The following is a 19,647-nucleotide window of genomic DNA, read 5'->3' as shown; positions in this document are numbered from 1 at the left end:
AGAATCAGCTAATCTAGCTGTACTAAATTAATAACTCCCTAACCTTAGTTATGTATACTATGTGTGATACATCATTTTAAAGGTAATGAAACCAAGAATAGAGATTAGAAATAGTTTTATTAAAATGTGTAAGTACACGGTAAAAGTATGTCATTCAAAGGTCGAGATATTATTCGATGAACCTTCCATTGTACATAATCGTTTTAAAAATAAATTATTGTTTCACTTAATAAAATAATACATTCAATTTATCACGTTTTTAATATTGGTAACTGAAAACAGAAATACAATAAAATCTCTAACAAAAATAAAGCCAAAATTTTTTAACTCAAATAGGATATATTTAAAATAATGTTTGTAAATCACTGTGATTCAGTCACTTTTGCTATTTTCACTATCAGATGAACCGGAATATGGTACTTCGGGAGTTTTTAATAAACGCAGAAAATCAGAAGATAATTTACAGCTTTTTTTGTGAAAGATTCCTCTTATGAAAGGGTCAGAAGATATAAAAAGGATGTGCAGCAAATCTCTTTTTGTATCCATTCTTGATATTTTACTCGTATTGTCCCTTCTAAATCTTTTAATATCTTTTTGTCTAGCTTCTTGTGCTTCTTCCGAAAGTTTACCGATAGGTAGAATACAAGAGTCTATAATTTCTTTACCGTGTACTAAAATTTTATGGACACTTGCAGGCATGTAAAACCAAGAATAATGTTTTTAAAAAATTAGTCTTGTCTCTCACGCAAACTTATCAAAAGCATTAATATTTATGTCATATCCACAAGATAAAACCTCTAAAACAGTTTTAAATCGTTGGATCAATTCTTCATTTAACCCTGTAATTGCTGCTGTTTTTGAGGAATTTTTAAAAATTTACTTGCAGTATTGCCGTCATTTGTATTGCCAGTACCATGTTTAGGTATGTCCACTAAAACACCCATTTCTTCCCTGAATTTTTCTTGTAAAACCATTTTTCTTAATTGAAGGTTTTCTTCATCACTCTTATCTCTAATTTGCTATTTTTTTAATATTCAAACGATATGCAATATGCAGGAGACATGCGAAAAATCGAATCCACGCATGGAGGAGAGATATTCCAAATGAATACATATTTTGATCTGGAATTTTGGTGATAAAATTGTCATTGTTCATCTCTCGAGGAGTTGCACCACAAATATAGCATTTGTTTGAAGATTTTTATGATGGAAGAGTGCTACAAATTTGTCCATCTACCATCGTAAATAACATTTTGTGATTTTTATTCACCTTAATTTCAGTTGAATTTTTTTACCCTCTCACATGTTTCTTCGAAATTTTTCAGTGGTCGTCCAATCCTAGTGCGAGTGTTATGATACGGTTGACTAACAGACGGCATAGTACTAAGAATATGCTTTGGCAAAGTAACTGATACATTGAGCCATTAAAAATTGTATTTCAAGAATGTACTAATATTTCTCTTACTTTTTTGCCAACGAACATAAAATTTGCAACAAAAAGCACTCACAAAATTATTTAAATATATTTAAGTAGTTTTATTGCACAAAGAAAAACCATAGAAGTTCATTATGTAAGTGCAAATATTTTCTTTTCGCGATGCTACATCGATATCACGCCAAAGCTTAAACAATTCACTCCGAATAAAAGTTCGCCCGCTCACTGAAAAAAGGGAAAAAAATTAAGGTTTGCACCTTTTGGCAGCAAAAATCTACGGGCCTAAATAGATAAAGAATGAAAATATAATATAGTGATACTTTTAGAGTGGTGTTCGAAGAAGTTTTTTTCTAAAGTCTATTCAATTTGACAAAAGCTTATAAAAAAAAATTGATTTTGTAATTTTGTTATAATTTTATTTAAAATGGATCGATTATATATTTGACATTTTTTAATATAAATAATAGAGAATATACCTTGTTTTGTAGACTCCATGACAGTTTTCGTAAAAATAATCACCACAGCGCATAAAACAATCATCCGAACGCACTAATAAAATCTGACTGATAACTAAAAACTCACAGCACTTCCGCCATAACATAGTTTACGACGCTGCCAAACTAACACATAGATTTTTACAAATCAAAATGTTTAAGTTTTGTATAGATCAACCTTTCAAAATCATATTAGACATACAATTAATACTAAATGAAGATATTCATTTTAGGACTTTAGTACAGCTAGATTGGCTGTTTCTCACACTGTGCATCGGTCGACTCGTCATGTCCGGTGACGCTATATGTACATTGAGGCAGACGCGATTTTCGATTTCGGTGCGAGAATCAACCCTTAATTAACACACTCTAGAAAATTAATAGTAAGTACGTCTGCTGGAGGTCGCAGGTTAGATTCCCAGGAGGATCAAAATGAATATAAATAAATATTAATTGAATGTTATCCCGACTGGTACTGGTATGTGATCAGCCCTGGGGTAGACATTTTTTTTTTCATTGCGAATTTTAGAGAATAGTTACATAAATCAAGTCATTCACATAAATGAGTTACACAAAGTAAGCATGTACTTGCGTATTTTGTGTCACATCTTTCGTTCAATATTACTCTGCTTGCACACGATACAGTGCCCTATGCAATACTGGGTGTGGAGAAATACAGAAAATCTTTAAATAATTTATGTAAGTTTGTCCGCCTTCGTGTTGTAATGGTTACCGTGTTTAAGCTACCGCGCTGGAGGTCCCAGGTTCGATTCCCAGGGGGGAGGGAGTAATATAAATATTAGCGATTTTACACTCTAATATTTATTTGATACTACCCTGGACTGGTCCCTGAAGTGCAGGAGTGATCACCTTGCCTTAATAAACGCCTTACAGATAAAATATACATAGGTGGGCTCATTGCTTAAATGCAATATCTTCCAACCGGTCAAAATGTTTCATACCTTATATAGCTGTTTGCAATCAGAGGGTAGGTAGTGCTTGAAAATGAGAAAGAAGAAAAAAATCAATCGATCAAGCTACAATTTACTGCTGTATTAAGGAAGCAACTAAATACTTTATATTAAATAAAAATATTTCCTTGAATGTTTTCCGCAGATACTTTGTGGTACATTTTATAATATCTTTATAAAATTAATAATAACATTTAGGATTTTTATGGAGTGTGTGGAAGTTATTTTTATTTTTTTGTTGTGAAACTAATTCTAATATTTTTAATGTTTTTTTTATTTAAAATAAACCCTGATGATGACAATGTATTGTTGAAACCGGTAGGTTGAATTATATGAATAAAAAAGTGGTGTAAACAAATTCTATTAATTTTATAAGAATAAGTAAATATAAGTCGTAAAGCATTTATTATAAAAGCAACATGATCAAATTAGTACTGGATCATCTAAAAATGTTCATGGAGTATCTCAAACAGGCCTACCTGGAGTATCCCAAAGCTGGAATGATCTAAAAAAATTGCGTTGAATTTTGTACAAATTAGTATCGACAAAGCATCATCGCCCAACACAGGGTTAATGAGCTGTCGCAGTGATACACAAAACGGTTTCCGCAAGTCTCGTGGAAAGTATTATGGCATGCCCATTTTAGGTTGCGCCGGGTTAGAATGTGTCGTGCACATTTTCACCTTTCACCTCTCGCGGTTCAGATAAACGATGTCTAGTATTTGATACAGCGGTGTATGGGAAACGTTCCCGTATATCGGGCGTCGCGCTTTGACGAGAATAACATGGAAACGGAAGATGCCTATATTTGCGGAATCAAAGAAAATATCGACTTAATAAGAAGTAAAAGCGTAGAAAGGAGCACTATTTATCTATGTGTTCATTTAAAAACCTTTTGTGCAATTAATTTGTGAATTGACGGGGTATTTGCTGGGATCATATATGTTCTAAACGACAAATATGTCTGATAACATGGCCACAGTTTACACCTTAATTAGGTGATTGCATTGTAGGATTGATCGTTCCTTTAAAAAACAATTATATGAGTTAGTAAAATTGTAAAAGAAAAACATTTGTTTTTTACTCAACTGGTAAAAAAACAAGTGTTTTTCTTTTACAATTTCATCATGTCTTACCACAATGTGAATGCCGAAACAATAAATAAAATATTAATTAGTATGAAAGAATATTTGTATGTTTATTACATACAATAGATGAGATCATTAAGGTACCCTTTGCATTTTACTGTTTTCTTTTTGTTATAACTAACTAACTAATAATGTTATAACTAATCATCCGCAGGGGCAAGCAGAGTAAATAGGACGTCACACCAGTCTGTCTTTGCAAACAATCTTCGCCTCTTCTACAGTCATGCATCTTCTCATACATGCACGCAGATTATTCCAACTCATGACCTAACCACTTTCAAGTATTTGAAATATTTGATAATACCAACATTACCTCGTGATTCTATTACCAACCACATAGGCCTCTTTTTTAAAATTATCCTTTCTTCACTCATTCGATTCACATGCCCAAACCATGAAAAGAGGCCAAAATACAATAAGTATTACGAGTAAATAGTTTTCAGACAGTACTTTAAAAAAAATACGTCCATTGATTGCATTATGAACTTCCAGCAAAAACAATTCAATAGAGAATATTAAGAAAAGTCTTGTAATCTAGGGTTAAATGAATTATAATGAAAATAGGTTCATATTATTTTTTGACATCTCATCAAAGATGAAGAAGAATAATAATTTGGACAAACTCAAAATGTTGAAAATAGGTTCCATGTAGAAAATACCACGACAGTAAATAATGAGGAATCACGCTCGCATAAACTCAATAAAAATATTTATATCAATAATAAATTGGTTCAATAAAATACGATTAAATCTTTAAGTTTTGCGGTACCAAAAATGAAAGAAGACAATGTCCAGTATCTCACGTGAAGGATAATGATTGAAAAATGAACCAAAAATTATTAATCGCTATAGTTGAAATGATGCCAATAAATTTCATAATGATCCTAATATCAAGGCTGAGAATAAAATTAAAACGCAAATAAATACCAATAATATTTAATATGTACCTCTTAAAATCTAAAAGATCAGCCGCCTCGTATTTTATCGACTATAAGGAAAAACGGAGCAAGCCAGAAAAAAAATTAATGAATGATAATCTAAATAATACAAATTTTTTAAAAAATTCACCACTTAGAGAATGGTTGAAAGAGTTATTTTTATTTGTAGATTTGGTGTTTAATTTGTAGAACTCCATTTTAATTTTTATATTAAATATTTAATTATTAAATATGGCATGACTGTAGATTGAAAATGCCATAACGCGAAACAATTGTAACAAATTTCATTTGTATGTGTTTTTAATAATAAAATACAATTTCGTAGACTCTTAAAACAGTGTTTGATTTTAATATTTAATACATAAAGTAGTTTTTTATTATTTGCATTTATTATACGAGTATGTAGGTACACGTATACAATTTTTGAATAAAAGAAAAAAAAATTATACCAATTTACACATTTATACCAAATCTCCAGTGAGTTTAAGTGTACATTTTGGGTATTCAATCTTGCAAATGTAATAGATACCCATATTCAAAGCGACGTCAACTGATAAAACTACTTATGATAAAATTCATTATTTTGTGACTTAAACAAGTAGTCGTTATAACAAAGAATTCGTAGTTCCTATAAAGAATGACGTAATGAATATTGACCATTATCAAGGTTTGAGGCTCGTGAACACGTTTTTTTTTTTTGAAATATTTTGATACACATTCAGAACCTTAAATTAATTAACCATAAAAAAAATCGATCGACATCAAGTAATTTAAAATTAATGAAATTGAAAAATAAATCATCTTTAGGATACATACGAGTCTGTGTACGATTGGTGGGCTTATAAAAGGTGCTGAAATAGTATTTGGAAAAAAAATATATATAAAAAGTTAACAATGATATAATTTAATGTTAAGAACTTAAACGGTGTCCGGTTGCGGTCCCGTGGTTAGTGTCGTAGATTCTTAGTCACAGTTTCTGGGTTCGAACCCACACTACCACAATTTGATACCTTTTTATAATAATGATAAGCTTTATATAAAAAAATTGGTATGTTTGTGACATTAATATTTAAAAAAAATATATTAGGCAGTTGTATATTCTTTTCATTTTTAATTTAAGTTTCACTAAGTAAATATACTATTTCTAATGGTATTTACCAAATGAATAATGGTAAAACCTAATACCAAGTAAAACTAAAATAGAAAGCAAACATTTTTCTTTAAAAAAGGCGGGAAAGGTAATTAATAAAAAATGCATGTATGCTAACTCAAAAAGATCAATTCACAAACGGTATCACAATTTCGCATAATCAAAACTGTGTACCATATCGCTCACTCCTTTCAAGAACGTCATAAATCAAAATACTTGATTTTTCAGGAGATCGTTTTTAAAGTTTAAAAATATAATAGAATGTATTAAAAATAAATATCAAGCCACTTACTGAACTTTTTACTGTGTACACATCTTTTTAGGTAAAACCTGAATGTTTTTTCTCCATTTGAAAAATATTTAGTATTTTTTAAAAAATAATTAAACAATACCTTTTCTTAAAAATGCAAAAACAACACTTTCTGCCCTGTAGCGGGTAAATATTAAGATAAAAATATGCCTCTTTTGCTGGGATATAGTACATTTTCTGGGCATTCCAAAAACATGCACAACTGAAAATTTACGATTTTTGATTTATGACGTTCTTGAAAGGAGTGAGCGATATGTACTTATACAACTGCGCACAGTTCAGTGTTTAAAATTTTAAATAAATTTCTAAGTAAAATATCTATTTCCAGGATTAAAAATTAATGTCGTGTTATTCACCTGCATATTTCAGGATAAGATAATATTACCTATAAAAATAATGTATAAATTTCTATGTGAAAAATATGAGCAACCATTTTAGTATAAAAATATCGAAAATTAAAAAATTTTCAGCCGTTTTTGTTGTCCGAACACATTCTCACCACACATACACGAGAAGTATTCCAACACTCCGCTTCTTAACCTGTAGGTGACAAGATCCCTTGCGGCAAAGAGAACACGAGATATGAAAGGATTCCAGGAATTGGTCCCGAGTCTATTACTGGAGGAATGTTTCCCTTGAAACTTGGGAGTCGGGATGTATCATCCAGTAAAGTACATCATTTTCAACGAAGCTGCAAGATAAGCGCATACCACTTCGATGAAATGGAATAGAAACTTGGTTAATGAGTTGATATACCAATATCATACATACCATGAAAATAATTTTACCAATTCACAGTGCATTTTGTGCATTGTATTACTGTGTTTTTTTTTTAAAAATACTGTTGTAGTAGTCAGTAGGTAATGTATAATATACATATGACGTGGTAATATTTTCCTTCGTAAATTGGGTGTAAATAATATGTAAAGTGGGTGTATAATAATAAAATAAACAATGGGTTGCTTTGTAATTAAAGAAACGACAGTAAAAGTTTATTCTTAATTTATCTTTACAATAATTTTCTATCTATCTGATTCTGACAGTTAACAATATTATATTTTTTCTATCTGATGTCTTTTGTTTTATTCAGTGTGACGCATGCGACATCTGGTGGTAGAACTGTTTTATGTAGGTAATATTTGTAAGTACTTAATAAAATGTATAGGTAGGTACCTAGGTATTTTATTACATACATACCTATATTTGTATGATTTTCAGTAAAGATTAAAATTGAATGTTTTGAATATTGAAAGCATTAACTTTGTGGATCATATTGATATATTATTTCGAGAAATAAAAAGACTTTGTGTTTTGATCCACTCACATTTTTAGTAACCAACTAGTTTCGGCAACAACCTGTTGCCCTCTTTTTTTCAGGGTCTGTTGCCCTCTTCAGTCATAAATTAAACCCTGAAGAGGGCAACAGGTTGTTGCCGAAACTAGTTGGTTAATAATAATGTGAGTGGATCAAAACGCAAAATCTTTTTATTTCTCGAAATAATATATTATAATTGAATACTGAACATCAAACCAGGTTTTGCTTTTTTTACGGCTACATAAAATAATTAGTTTCAAAATCTCAAAAATGTCTATTAGCAAAAAAATTTCAAACCGCTGACTACTAACACAACGTAAATGAGTTGATCAAAATTTAAATTTGGATCAACGGTAGAATTCATATTTTTTTCATTAATTGAGTCAGCAGTCACTTTGTGGTAATACATATCCATTTTTAATTTAAGTTTTCCGTGGTAAATACCTCTATTTCTTGAAATCTATCGCGACACGTGTTTTGATGCATTCCGCATCATTATCATGCGGTGTTTGAAAATAATGTGGAATGCATAGAAATAGTGGTATTTACCAAGCAAAACATAAATTAAAAATACACTTTCTTACAGTATTAATAAATTACACAGGAGATTCGGTTTCTAAATTAACAAAGTCAGAAAAATGGACTGAAAGTACATTTGATCAAAAAAAATAAACGTTTTTTATAAATCTTTTGAGAAAATACATTTCTTGCATTTAGGTCGTATAGTGATGAGCGACAGTTTTCCCATGAAAGTTACAATGAATTAACAAACGAATTCCTAATGTAGGTGTAAATAATCCCGCTAAGATAGGATCTAATTAATGACATGTCCGAAATTTCATGAACAAACAAATCATCCCGGCAAAGTAAATAGATAACGCCGTCTGCGATGACAAGAATAATAAAATTAGCGTGCATGTGTTAACCGCTGGGAACATTTCATAAAGTTTTCTACGAGAGAAAACGTGAAAGTCGAAGGTTAGATATATTCGATCCCTTTTAAGGAGTGTTTCTCGGGTTTAATTACAAAGGCAGCATTTAATTAGACTGTTGGCGTATTAGTGCATTCAGATATTGTCGCTTGGTAAGTAAATCAGATCGTGTCACGATGCAGCGCGTTCTCGAATCGAGGAAGCAGGTTACACGGAATGATTAATTATGTTTCGTTATGCATTCTTGTTCTTCTTCTTCTTTTTCCTTCTTATAGATCTTCGGATCTGTTTGTTGCGTTATCAGTCTCTTGTAATGTGGAATGCCGAGTGTCGGTCCATCGGTATGCATAATTGTTCTTGTTCTACATCCCCTTCTTATAGATCCTAGGATCTGTTTGTACTGTAATCTGTCTCTTGTGATATGGACCGCCAGCTTTGGAGGTCTTCCAGGTGTTCTTCTACCACTGCGTTTTCTTGAAGACCAATTCGAGCCAGTCTATTTTCTTGCATTCTATTGACATGGGTATTCCAGAATCGTCTTCGCTGTCTTTCCCGTCTGACTATAACCTCTGTACTACATATTTTTTGAATTTCTGTGTTCCTCATTCGGTCTCTTAACGTGTTTCCGGTTATGCACCTCAATGTCCTCATTTCTGAAGTTCTTGAAAGAGATTTGGTTCTCACTGTGTCTGCTTTGGTCTCTATCCCATATGTGGCAATCGGTCTTACACATGTGTTATAAATTGTTACTTTGCTTTCAATATTCACGTGTTTATTCATCCATATATATTCTCTTAGGCACCCTGATATTACAACCGCTTAATTGACCTGTTTAGAGTCTCATTATGGAGGTTGTTAGTGCTACGGATCTTTATTTCTGTACTCAAAAAAATAAATATATCTTAAACGCCATATTCCTAATCCTACAAGTAAATACATGCGCAATATTTAAGTGTGTCCAAATACTTGTTTACGAATCTAAGTTTCTCCAAATGGAAGTTATTTTTTACAAAAATATCTGAAGAACATGTAAAAAAACAACATATAAAAAATACCCTAAAGTTGAGAAATCCAGATTTGTGGAAACACTATAAATATTGCGGTCAAAACTGAAAAATTTCATTGTATAATACTAAACATTGCTCACGCGGACAGCGTGATGCTTGACAGCTGTTGTCAACTAACATTTCAATTTGTTTTAATTCCATTGATGTTTCATACACTTAAAAATTATGTATTTTCGTGTCTTCACTAGCGTCGTGAAATTTAATATATTAGAAATTGCGCTTTCTGTTTTGTTTCTATTTTGATTCATTTGACCTGACTGAGCCACAGCACCGCGTGGCCGGGTAAATGAGCGCTGTGGGCTGCAGTTAATGTAAAATTAAGAGGTCTAATGAAATTTGTCTGATGAACCACGAAGAAGAATATAATTATAATACTTGTATCGCACGTGCGCAAGAAGCCACGTGTCACTTCTGGCACGTGGAGAATTTACGAGTGCGTCGGGAATGCACGATAATTCGGAGCTATTTCGGTAGGCGCCTAACCAGACACTTAAATCTCATACATTGAAATAACATTTATTTTATGAGTTTCCATAAAGGTTTTGATAAACAACGCGTTGGCTCTTAGGGATAAATTAAAAAAAAATACTCACTGAACAAATAGAATAAACAAATTCAAGTTATGGATGTGGACTACCACATTCATGATTTTAACTAACTAACCATCACGCACGCTTTCCCGCAGGGGTAGGCAGAGAGAATCGAACGCCACACCACTCTGTCATTGCAAACATTATTCGCCTCTTCCACATTCATGCATCTCCTCATACATACCCGACGATTATCACGACTCATGACTCAGCCGCTTTCAATTATTTGACTTACTTGATTGTGCCAAGTTTTCCTCGGTCTTCCTCCGCTTCTTTTTCCAACTAAAGGGTCCGCCAAATAACTTTTTTTTTTTGAAAATGCTATAAAAAAAAAACTAACTAGCTTCGGCTGTGTGGCACGTAGCGCCGTCCTGTTGAAACCAAATGTTGCCAATATCCTCCTCTTTAATTTTTGTGAACAAAAATCCGTTCAACATGGCCCGATAACGATCGCCATTGACTGTAACGGCCACTCCTTGCTCAATTTCAAAGAAAAATGGCCCAATTATGCCTCTGGACCAAAATCCGCACCAAACAGTGACTCGTTTTGGGTGTACCGGGTTTTCAATGTATGCGTGCGGGTTTTCTGTGCCCCAAATACGACAATTTTGCTTGTTTACATACCCGCCAAGATCAAAATGAGCTTCATCCGAAAAGATGATTTTTTTGGCAAAATCGGCATCTTCTGTAAGTCGATCGCAGGCCCACTCAGCGAAGCGAAAACGCATTGGATGGTCAGTTGGCTTCAACTCCTGAACCAATTGGACTTTGTATGGCGTCATACCAAGGTCTTTATGCAAAATTCGTCTCAATGATGTCTCCGAAATGTTCAATTGTTGAGAACGACGGTGAATTGATGTTGATGGCGCTTCACGCACACTTTCTGCCACAACATCGATATTCTCGGGTGTACGCACTGTTTTTGGCTTTTCACGCTTTGGTTTATCGATGAGGATGCCAGTTTCTTTCACTTTTTTCACAAGATAACGAACATACGGAGCTGACGGTGCTTCTCTTCTTCCAAAAACCGTACGCAATTTTCGCACACATTCTGCAACATTACCATGATTTTCAAAGTAATGTCGCAATATTTTCCAGCGTTGTTCAAGCGTATACACAACCATATTCGCTCAGCGGAAGGATAAAACTAATTATCTGTCAAATCAGACATGAGCTAAGTGTTACCATTCACGAAATAAGCACTAGTTGAAAAAAAAAACTTTAGATGGCGGACCCTATACATTCACCTCATAATTACACAACTACATAAGCAAAAATAAGATAACATTATTAGATAACGTGCATCAGAAATTAGCCATCCATGTATGTTTAACTCTTACCACTCTGCAGGCCAGACATTCTGGCCCGGCGCAGGTATAACTTTAATCGCTGATTTCTCTATCATCTAAGTATATTCTACCAAAAAAAATCAGATAAATACAGTTAATATTAATTAACATGGTCATACGAATTGCCAGACAGAGTGTCCCAAAATTAGGGAACCAAAATATTTATTTTAATGGTAGATAAACGTCGCATTTTTTGATCAGAGTAGCTGATCAGTCATGAGATAAAATGGTCAGAAAAGGGTTAAGACATTGTAGCGAAAATAAGATAACATTATTAGATAACGTGCATCAGAAATATCCATCCATGTATGTATAAGACAAGTAGACAGTGGAAGAAGAGTCGTGAACCGTCAAGTCGGTGGCTGACATGAGTCGCAACCACGACATAGGAAGTCCCACGCAAGCAGGTGGAGTTGTCGCAAGACTTGCGTCAACCACCCTCGATAACGTTAAACCGTTAATTATTGGCGACTTGATTGATCGCCACGAAGTCAGTATCGGTATATTGCCGGCTCGGCGGGAATCACGATCGGTGATCATGGTGCTAATTAATCATTGTAAAACAGCGCTAAGTAATACGTGGTTAGTGCACTAGTAAAACATACAAAGTTCGAGAGTTCAATTTAACCCGGGGTATGCCGATACAATGTCACGTCGAATTAGAGGTTTTAAAAGGCTTGTCTGCAGAAACAAATGTGTTTATGTTTGTGTGTGTATTTTAGGCACAAGACGATAGTGCGGTTGTTGTTTTAATGGATACAAAATGAATCTGTTATTTAAAAAAAATCAGACCCAACCATATTTTTTACTTGTTTTGGGTCTTATATTTATAGCACAGTATAGATAATGTTGTATTACTTGTCCCAGATAGGTAATACAACTTGGGCGAAATAACTTCTCAAAAGAAATCGACAGGCGCATACAACTGGGATGGGCAGCATTTGGAAAACTAAAGTACATTTTTAAAGCGAAAATTCCGCAATGTCTAAAAACTAAGGCATTTAACCAATGCATCCTCCCTGTATTAACTTACGGCGCAGAGACGTGGAACCTAACAGCAAGTCTTACTCATAAAATAAAAGTCACCCAGCGTGCTATGGAGAGATCCATGCTCGGAATATCGCTAAAAGATAGAATCCGAAACGAGGAAATACGCAGAAGAACTCAAGTAGTGGATGCTACCCAACGAATAGGCACACTCAAGTGGCAATGGGCAGGACATATCTGTCGAAGAGACGACGGTCGATGGGGAAGAAAAGTATTGGAATGGCGCCCAAGAACTGGCAAACGAAGCATCGGCCGACCCCCTACAAGATGGACTGACGATATAAGAAGAATAGCGGGAGTGACCTGGATGCGAAAGGCGGAGGATCGAAGAAGATGGAGACTCATGCGGGAGGCCTACGTTCAACAGTGGACGGACACAGGCTGATGATGAGATGAGATGATGATAGATAATAGATCAAGATAACACTGCGTTTATATGACGCAGTGCCCTATGCGTCATTGGGGTGCGGATAAGGGTTTTATTATTATTATTAGATAATAGAGTACTACAAGGGAACCTATCTACCTTGTTATAAGGAGGTAATCAAGTTCTGCCAAAATTCATGGATGCAAGGATTTTTAAAACAGAGATTTTTATTATTTTTTGAAGATTTTATTTGTGACAAAAATACATGCATAAGGCAACCAAGAAAATATTTCGAATGAGTAATTCGAAGAATACATATTGGAAAAGTGTTTATTTATATTTATAAATTAAATAAGATACATATAAACTCAAGAAGTGGTAAAAACTGAAGAAATAATTGTCAAAGGCAAATAAAGCAAGAATAAGGTAAAAATAACGGTGGAATATAGTAACATCCTCGTATTTCCATTAATTGATTCGGCAGTCACGTTGTGGTAATATCTATCCATTCTAAAAATTAATACTAATATAAGAGTTTCTGCTTAATAAAAAGCTTCTTAACATCTCACCAATAGATGTCTCTAGTGAAGTTCTAGTGATTCATGAACAAGGTTTCTAAATTGGTTCATATATATAGAACTTCCAAGAATTTGAGTAGTGTGGTTGTCCATAATGGGTAGAATTGGTGAATGTTACACGTGTGTAAAGTGATCACTCAAACCAGCCTATGACGGTCGTAAGCCCCGTAAATGCCCAGACTTCCATATTCTTCTTCATCTTTGATGAGATATCAAAAAATAATCTAAAAATTAATGTTAACTTGGTAAATACTACTTATTTTGCTACATTGTGACAAGTGTTTTGATGCTTCCAAAGTCATTACGATCACAATATACATAGAATTGTAATTAATGGTATTTTTCAAATTAACTTTAATTAATCAACATCCGATATACACTTGAAAAAAAATGCGTGGGGATTCAATTGAAATAATAAAGCATAAATCGTGTATATGTGTGATACATTGCTTCATTTATTTCCTTTAGTTTAAAAGCGTTTACATTTAGGATAATTTATTTAAAAGTCAGTTGTATTTTATGTATTAATTTTAAATCAAACACAGATTTCTTGAGTCTACTAAGTTGTATTTTATTAACAAAAAACACATAAAAAATTATATTGTGACAATTGTTTCGCCTTGTTAGGGCATTATCAAAGACATTCGTTAGATAATGCCCTAACAAGGCGAAACAATTGTCACAATATAATTTTTTATGTGTTTTTTGTTAATAAAATACAACTTAGTAGACTCAAAAAATCTGTGTTTGATTTAAAATTAATACATAAATTAAAATGGAGTTCTACAAATTAAACGCCAAGTCAATAAATCAGTTGTATTTGATAACCACATCGTGTTGGCGTTAATTTTTAGCGGAAGGGTGGATACAAATAATTATGTTTCAACATAAACACACTCGCCAATGTATAGCCCCAAACATACCTGTTTAGCAACAGGAAATCCTCTAATCTCAAGTGCTGTTTATGAGAATAAACAAAAATATTAAATGTTTACGCCGAGATCGACCCGTTATCCTTGCGACATCCTGCATCACAGATAAACCGTATTTGCAATATTTATACTCGTAGATACTATGGTAGAATACCTTGATATTTGAATGGGATATTTTTGTTTAATTTTTTTGATTTGTTTACGACACACTGCAGCGGAAAGAGAAAAACAAAAACCACGCTTGGTAATCATTCCTGTTTTGAGAAAATTTTTGAAACACTTGAAATCTTTAAGCGAAACGTAGTTATTTTTGTGGATTTAAATAACCTTATATTATTTTATTTACATTTTAATTATTTTATAAACGAATAATTAAAAAACGCACAGCGAGAATGAGATATTGATATTGATCAACTTCTTGCAACGCTTTTTCACACTAATTACTAAATTATCGCTATTAATGGCTTATTATTTTACGTATTGTCATTTTTTATTTTATTTATTATAACTACGTGGTTTGCTCACAGCAATGAGCAAATGCTGAGAAGTTCCTGATTGACCCACACTAGTTTATCCTTCCTGTTCCCAACACAGATAAAAATAAAACATGTTTTTAGCTAGAAGAAACAAAAAATCCACTAATTGATCTATGAACCTTGTAAATACTAAGCAAGGTAAACAATAAATGCAGCTCGTATCCACAAAAAAGGGTTGGAAAAAGAAAATTTAAATTTTGTACCGACATTTCTTGGTGAAACTGCATTTTATAGAATAAAATAACAAGTATATCTATGGTTTTTTCCACATACACTTTATTTGACCAGCGAGCAGGTTTCGTCGTTACCGACATCATCAGACTGGTGATGTCAGTTACGAAGAAACCCGGTCGATGGTCAAATAAAAATTAAATGGAAAAAAAATATAGTTGTTATTTTTTTCTATTATTATTAGTCTTTTAGAAGACTTTAATTTTCAACACAAAATGCATTCTAAATTGTAACACCAAGTTTAGGATCAACATTGTAACACTTATACTCATTTCGGAAAGCATTGTCCTTTGAAGTGGCCATGAGCGGTCACGATCACCATCGACGCATTGTGTAATGGTCCATTTGTCTGACTAAAAATATATATCTTTGGGTTATCTGCGGCCATATGGCGTTCCCACCGCATCTCACACTATTATCTGAGAAGACGATCGTGCGCCGGCAGATCTCGGATGCATCTGGAGTGCATCGGGGGACTGGCGCATCGCAGATCTCATTAACGGCCATACATGGAGAGGTGAAGGTAAAAAAAAAATAATAAAATAAGTCATGGCCCCTTTCTAAAAGGTCGCTGCTTTCATAAATCACAGAGAGCTTCCGATAAACACGGTTAAAATTTATCGACACAATTTGTTAATTCTGAATGGTCCGTTGTTAATTAACTCGTGATAGGGCAGATATCGAGATCGGTTTAAAAATAATTGCAGGGATATTAGACGATATAAAGAGAAAATGTTTTGAGCGAGCAATTCGCGAAGGTTTTTTTCGTAGATGTTATCTTTTTGGCCAAGTAAAGAGATGGTTAACCTTTTACCATGCAGTACCAATGTATGCATATTAAAACGAATATTTCCCCATTGCGTGCTTACAAAAATTGACATCAAAATTAGGAGAGATTTTATATTGCTGGTTAAATGGCATTTTACTGCAAATAAGTGTAAGTTTACACGAGGAAAATTATGCTTATTTCGAATACCATCATTAAATCACGAGATATGGCCGCCCAAGCGATAGAATCTCGTATACAGTACGTTGGTATTGTTTATGGATTTGGCATTAACTTTGAAGAACAATACGTGTTTTAAATGAAAGTATAATATAATAAAACACTTGCATAAGATTAATTTTGAGTTTATTAATGTAAACCCGACTAGTTTCGAGAATAATAGATGTTGTTATCAACAAACGATAATACTAACATCAAATTTGATTTTTTTACTGTCATTTTCTGGTAGAACTGAAAACCATCATAACACTATAAATAAAATAACTTAAAAATTATTTTATTTATTGTTTCGGGATTCACTTTGTGGTGATACGTGATAAAAATTGTAAATTAAAACAGTTGTTTTTAACTCAAATGGTAACACTAGAGTTATATTTATTTTTGTAATTAAAATGTAACTTTGTTTTAAAATCACTAAAAGTATTTTATTATAACTTAATTATAATGTTCAACGGTTTCGAAGCTAACCGCTTCATTATCAAGACTGATTAACACGTTCAAAAAGTCAGTCTTGATAAAGATTAGTCTTTATAAAGAGCGGTTAGCTTCGAAACCGGAGTTAATAAAACCAAAGTTATAATAAAATATTTATAGTGATTTTAAAACAAAGTTACATTTTAATTATAAAATGGAAAATCACAAAGTTAGTGCTTCATATATGAATTATATATATTTATTTTTATTTCAAAGAGGAAGCTACAGATGCTTCCATCTTTGGGTCTAAGTATAAACATTAAACTTTATAGTTTTTCCACTTCCATTTTATTTGATATAAGTATGCAATTTCGTTAGATTTTTCTTCTGTCTACCGAAGATTTCTTTCTTGTCACACGAGAATCATAAGTTTGCCATTTCTGCTAATTCAAATAGTTTATCGGTTAATAGCCAGAATGTTTGCAATTTAGATTAAGCTAATCGCAGTCCGAAAATTAGACCACCGCTAGTTGCTGGTCTATAAGTCTATAATCGTCTGATAGTTTTAAAATGCAAAAAAGAAAGATTACAAATACAATGTAATAAAAATGTTTCATTTATCGCTTTCACATACACTTAGTAATGATTTTTAGCAAATTCAAATCTTTTTGTTTTTTTTTTAAATTCATTTTTGTAACAACTATGTGTCAATTTAACCACCATTATACTGATTCATGAAGGCGTAGTAAGAGAGGATGGAACGCCACAAGGGTCTGTCCTGACGTACACTCATAGCAATCGCAACTCCCATATATCTAATATCGCTCACTCCTTTCAAGAACGTCATAAATCAAAATTCGTCAATTTTCAGTTGTGCATGTTTTCGGAATGCCCAGAAAATGTACTATATCCCAGCAAAAGCGGTATATTTTTATCTTAATATTTACCCGCTACAGGGCAGAAAGTGTTGTTTTTGCATTTTGAAAAAAATGTATTGTTTAATTTTTTTTAAATATACTAAATATTTTTCAAATATAGAAAAAACCTTCAGGTTTTACCTAAAAAGATCTGTTGCACAGTAAAAAGTTCAATAAGTGGCTTGATAATTATTTTTAATACATTGTATTATATTTTTTAACTTTTAAAACGTTCTCCTGAAAAATCAAGTTTTTTGATTTATGACGTTCTTGAAAGGAGTGAGCGATATATGCCCTCCAGTTACGTAGACATTTTTTGACCAGATTTAATAATCTGATTGATTTCATAGCCAATTATTTCTTGATCGTCCTCGTTCTATTCTACCATTCAAATTTTCAAATGTACTCTTTTAGGCATTCTCGGTATACATGTCCAAACCATCTTATATAGACGATCTTAATATTAGGCACAATTCCTAACTCAGCATTAAATTCCTTTCTAATAACATTTTAAATGATATCATTAATTACAACATTTTGAGTGTGTCCAAATACTTGTTCACAAAATCTGGATTATCTCCAATTACAGGAGTTATTTTCATATTATTTTTAACATCTCATCAAAGATGAAGAAGAATATGGAAGTCTGGGCATTTACGGGGCTGACGACCGTCATAGGCTGGTTTAAGTGATCACTTTACACACGTGTAACATTCACCAATTCTACCCATTATTGACAACCACACTACTCAAATTATGACGGTCGTCAGCCCCGTAAATGCCCAGACTTCCATATTCTTCTTCATCTTTGATGAGATGTTAAAAATAATATATCATTAATTAATTTTCCTCACATTCTTTTGAGGAATCGTATCTCAAAGGTATTTTGCTTTCATCTTTCTTAAGCCAATTCCATACATCAATGTTGGCAATAACACTCCGTTATGCACTGCAAATTTAACATTTACGGATATTCTTTAATTTGCAATCACCGTATACAAAACTAGCAATCTTTTATTCTATACCATATATTCACTCTTCTCTGAATATTTTTTCCCAATTTTCCAAACAATTGTAGGTTATCATATAATAATTGCTACACATTAAAAGAATATGTTTGTTGCGGGCATTCATTATTTATAACATTTAAGTTTTGTACTGGCGTTTCTTGGTGAAACTATACTGAAACTTGGTGTAACTTTTTCCATTATTATTTTATTTGATCAGTGACAGGGTTTCACCATTACCGACATCATCAAATGGTCTAGTAACGTTGACACACGGTCACTTGTCATTTACATAAAATAAAAGTGGAAAAAAATCTGTTAAGTTTTATCTCATATTACATTATTGATTATGTTAACATAAATTTAAAATTGGTTGATGTGAATAAATAGTTTATGTATAGCACACAAATTATCTGGTTCTAAGGATTAGAGAAGCCATATCCAGGAAACGTATTTTAAGTAATAACATGTACAATCGTTTATGGTGTTTACAATGTGTGTACAATAGGTCAATTTATTGAACAAATTTCTACAGTCTTAATGAAGTTCTAAATACTAATATTTCTTAATATCTATTTTGACACGTGTTTCGATACATTCCGCATCATTTTCGTACGGTGTTTGAAAATGACGCGGAATGCATCGAAGCACGTGTAAAAATAGATTTTATAAAATAGTGGTATTAACCACGTAAAACGCTAGCAAATCTATTATTCTACAGGTGGCGCAAAATTAATCACACTATCGGAAGATGTCGTAATTTTTGCAAACAACGTCGTACGTCAATCACATTTGAAATTTGTCAACTAGAAATCCGCAGTATACAATCAGATTTAAGATGGCGCAAAATAAATCATTTTATTTTGTTTTTGAGTAACTTTTTAAAAAAAAAACAAAAAAGTTATGAAAATCCT

General features: G+C 32.7%; 1 protein-coding gene across 4 annotated transcripts in view; it reads right to left on the bottom strand.

The window, feature by feature from the left end:
- klar (klarsicht) overlaps positions 1–19,647 on the bottom strand; it is a 536,062-nt gene that overhangs the window by 406,681 nt on the left and 109,734 nt on the right. The window lies entirely within an intron of this gene.

This window comes from Brachycentrus maculatus, unplaced genomic scaffold (assembly GCF_059751285.1).
Source record: "Brachycentrus maculatus isolate JH-2025_06_01 unplaced genomic scaffold, ASM5975128v1 h1tg000099l, whole genome shotgun sequence".
NCBI classification, from domain to species: domain Eukaryota; kingdom Metazoa; phylum Arthropoda; class Insecta; order Trichoptera; family Brachycentridae; genus Brachycentrus; species Brachycentrus maculatus.
The sequence above is the reverse complement of the archived record's forward strand: the minus strand, read 5'-3'. Positions and strand labels throughout refer to the sequence as shown.